Source organism: Octodon degus, unplaced genomic scaffold (genome assembly GCF_000260255.1).
Source record: "Octodon degus isolate 3935 unplaced genomic scaffold, OctDeg1.0 scaffold00071, whole genome shotgun sequence".
Lineage (NCBI taxonomy): Eukaryota > Metazoa > Chordata > Mammalia > Rodentia > Octodontidae > Octodon > Octodon degus.
The window spans coordinates 1,683,522-1,688,397 of NW_004524647.1; positions in this window are offsets into that span (position 1 = coordinate 1,683,522).

Below are 4,876 nucleotides of genomic sequence, written 5' to 3' on the forward strand. Positions count from 1 at the left end.
AAAAAAAAATTTAAAAGAAAAAAAAATAAAAACATAAAAACTAGGTTTGTGTTTCTCACAGTGGTGAAATCTTTTAATCATAGTTTAAACCTAATGTGAGAGCTGTCTCGTGGTGTGCCCCCTCAATGATGCCTTGGGAGCCATCACGAGGTGCAGGCTGACCAAATAGCTCAGCAGACTAAAGCACCTGCTTAGGCAGATGGAGGGACCAGGGTTTAACCCCTGGAAAATCATGCCAGCCCCATCCTGATGTCTGAGACTGGGTGTGGTGGTGTGTGCCTGTAATCCCAGCACTTGGGAAGCTGAAAATAGGAGGATCACTATGAGTCCGACATAGTGAGACCTGGTACATCCTACACTAAATACATAAAAAAAAGAGAGAGAGTGATGCAGTAACCCAAAATGCCTGGGGATGCTGCTGGAATAACATGGCTGCTGTTTTACAGGAATCTAAACTCTAAAATGAGGATATAATGCATAGTACCATAAGTATAAAAATAAGTGACATCATTGGTGCCATTATAGGCACCAGCAAACACCTGAGAGAACCAAATTATAGAGAGAAATCTTCAGTTTTGCTCACAGTTTTGGAGGTTGCAGTCCACGACAGGCTGGCCTCAGTGTTTTGGACCTATGGTGAGGCTCATCATAGTGGAGAGCCCCTCTTGGCCAGGAGTGTGTGGTGCAAACAAAACTACGCATCCCATGACAGGAGACAAAAGAGACAGAGAGAAAGAGACCATGTCCTGAAATCCCCTCCAAGGGCTTCCCTCCAGCATGACTTAAAAACCTCCCACCAGACCTTGCCTCTTTTTAAATTTTTTTTCTATTTTTTTATTTTATTGAGAAACAAATATCAATGAGATAGTTTCAAATGTGATTAACAGGACATTTTCAATAATTAATACATTGCACATTGTTATCTCCTTAGTGGTTATCCGTAGTACAAGAAGCAGACAGGATTGCCTCTTAACATCTCTACCACTCCTAGTAGTGCCATATTGAGGAACAAACCATTAATACACAGGTCACTGGGCATTCTCTAGCCCCAAGCCACAGCAATAATTTGTTATCAAGTCTTATGCACTGTAGGTAGTGGTAGGTATATGTTCTACTTTCACAGGACTACTTGCAGAGTAGATTTGTTTACATGAATATCAGCACAAGAAAGTACTGTAATGTGTTGTGTTATGATAGCATGATGGCTACTATTTCACTAAGTGACGGTGGTCACTCAGCTAAATTATAATCCTATGCGACCAGTTTTGCATATGCATCATTTCATATCATATAACTCTATCTAAATCTCTGGAGATATAACTCAGCAACACAAGTGCCTGCCTCACAAGCACAAGGTCCTCAATTTGATTCTCAGTAAAAAAAAAAAAAAAAAGATAAACTCTATCTAAATCTCTCAGGACTAGCATCCACTTGAAAGTCTTGCTTTGCAAGAAAACCTACCATCCTACCGACACTTAAAGCACATAACTGGTACTCGAAAACATCTGATTGATGAATTAACACTTGGAGTTTTGTGTTGCAGTTCATTCTGTACTGACACAGAAAGTAGGCTGCTCACCATTCAGAAAGTTTGCAATCCAGATAAGTGATTGATGGCTCAAAACAAGCCACAGTGAGTGTGGTTACACACCACAGAAATCAGCAAGCATTAAAGACGGAGGCTTTTTCTTTTCCTCTGAGAGCCAGTTTACTGATAAACTGCTGAATATGTGAAAGTATTTCCTTTCATAGCACAGCGATGTAGCAAGGGCTTTCAAATGTGTATATACTTTTTCCCCAATGAAAATTGAATAGTCTGTTGAAACAGCTATGCTTTCCACTCCGTTTTGCTTCTAATTTCTGGTTACCAGTAAGAATTCTTCACAGTCGGCCATAACTCTAGCTGCAATGTTTTATTTATTTAAAGAAATAAATTAGAGAAGACAGAAAACAAATATGATAAAACACAAAGTGTGTGTGATGGAGACATGGGAATTTATTATTCTTGCAGTTTTCTGAATGCTTAAAATATTCCATAAAGAAATCATAGAAAGGAGAAAAACTGAAGGAATTCTTCAGTTTGGTTCTGATATCCTGGGCCCCTAGGGGTGAGATTTCAACACTCATGCACACAGAGGCACCTCACAAAAGCAAGAGGTGTCCGTCTCATGTGGAACTCGCATAAGGCTGCAATTAAGCTTTCATATGCCTGAAAGGGGAGCAAAGCGGGTTTTCACTGTCCCTTGGATTCAAGTAGAGCATTTGAATAATCTATAATCAAGAGAAATGGTAATTAACACATATGAAATATTCCCAGTAAATGTCTCTGAATATCATGGCTTAAAAATTCAAAATGATTAGTTGCCTCTCTCACAATAACTTTTTTCATTCCATGGTAATGAATCAGGAGAAATTTATTAAGTTTAAATCTTGACTTTTTTGTTTGTTTCCTTTTAATCCCCAAATTATCAGTAAATATGATGTATACAGGAATTAGAGAAGGCATTCATCTCTTCTCATGGATCATAGCCCATAGAATTTTAAAGTAACAAACTGTCCATTACAAAGAAAGTTTGTTTCCAGGCTTTTTTTGATTCACAGTCCTATTTCTCCATTAGAACCATAAAAGAGGATGGTAGGCATTACCAAATTCAACCCTGACCGAGACATACTTCTCTTTTGTTGAGTCCCCAGTGATGAGATTGCACGCAAGTCTACTTAACATTCTCATAATCAAAACACACTACTTGAAGAAGAAACTAATAAAAACAGTTAATCTATATTGGACAATACTTTTAAGTCAGGCACAGAATTTTAGGTTTTATGAACAGCAGCTTATGGGTTCTTTCAGAGCTAAGAAATTTCAAATGTAAAGCAAGTATACAGTTTGTCCCAACTCGGATAGCCAGACAGTTTAAAAGTTGGCATTCACACAGATTGGTCTGATTGCAAAGCCTGATGAATCTAAAAGTTGAATAATAGGTGTTTTCTTCTAAAATCCACTTGCTAGTACCTGATCTCATGCTGTACAGATTAGACTTACCTCCGCCACTCGAGCTTGAGAGTCTTCCCTTATTCTGGCCCTCTCAAGTCAGAAGTTTCCTTGACACTGCCCTGGCTTCCTTCCTCCAAAGTTCTCCAACTCATGATGCTGAACTGAGCATCTGCCGTAAACAGCATGACTGCACGCGGACTAGCACCGCGGCCATTTGCATGCTGTCTTCTCACCAGCGTTCCCTGCTCCCATGGGAATAGCTTAAGATGCCTAATACATTTAAAAATTGACTGGAATAAAATCAATATCCCTACCTTTTATTTTAGAGTTTAAAGGCAGGGTTTTATCCTCCCTGATATATTGGACCCCTGAAGATTCCAGCTGCCCAGAATTTAATCTTCTTTCTTCTGGGAAGAAGCCTACAGTGTCTTCTAAAGAGCCTTCTCCACCCCATTGGATAGAGCCTTGACAGAGCTGTCACTTAAACAACGATCTTGATCATGGGCATCAGAGATTCTCTTCCAGAAAGGTGACCCTTCAACAGCAACAGGTGGCTGGGGTGAGCTGATGCGCCTAGGTGGGGGCCTGGAGGAGATATTTCGTTTGCACAATCAGCCTAAATCCTCAGAGCCACCTCCCCTGATGCTAGTTCTTAGTGCCCACACCATTCATCCCAACGATTTCAACATGTGCACAGGACAGTCTTTACAATTACCTTTTACCCGAGCATAATTCAGTAAGTATCTAGCACATGCCACACACTAGGGACTTCTAGTCCAGAAACACCTTATCAGAAAATTTGTTCAAGTAGCTCCTATGCAGTGAATAAAAGCATATAAGCTGCACTTTCCATTTTATACAAAATAGCTTTGATGAAAACTTTGAAATCAGATAGGCTGGGGAAACAAAGAACTAGTTCCCCTCCAAGAAAAGAAAAAGAATCAACTCCCTTCTTAATATTCTTGAACATTTCCTGTAATAGCAAGACAAGTACACAGTGATACATACATACATAGACATATTTTTATATATAATATGAAAATGTAAATCAAATGCATGTTCTCTTCTATAAGTGTCATTTGAAACCAATATTATAACCAGCATGGTTAGTCTGCTGTGTCTAGTTAGGTATTTCTAGCTAAAAAGCTCCTTCCTATTGGGTATCTATCAAAGAGAAGAATGTTCTTACTATACTCACTTAGCACTATGACTAACATTTATCCAGTCAGCCAAGGCTCATTATGCACTTCAGGAGCCCATTCTGATACAATTATGCCACATTTTAGATATACTTACATTTCTACCACCTGGGATTAAATTCCTTCTAGCTTCATAATTTTCCTGATGGGTATAAATTGATTTCTTCTTTTACTGTAGCTCCTTTAACACATTGCCTATATTCCATACATAATAACTATGTTTAACTAAAAATTCCTTCAAAAGCTTAGAGAGGTTGGGGTGGGCAGCATGGTGGGAAACCTGAAATTGATAGTGGCCAGACTGGGATCTTATATCCGACTCTGTTCTTCTTTTCTTTCCTTTTTTTAAAATTCTTTTTTATTTTTTTAAAGAGAGTATAACATAGCATTAAAACAGAAAAAAATACAAGTGATATAGAATTTCACTTAACAAAGTAATATGAATTGCACAGTATTTGTTGTAATGTATAGTATTGTCTTCCAACCAGTTATTCATATTAACAGATATATTCTTGCAAAATTGGAAGAAGAAATAAAAAGAAAAAGAAATGTATAAGAAATTAAGAAGAGAAAAAGTAAGAACAATTGAAAAAAGGAGACAAAATATATTAACTATTATCTGTTCCTTTCCATAGACTAGCAGAAATGCACAGTACAGTTGTCCAATACCTTCTTACATACA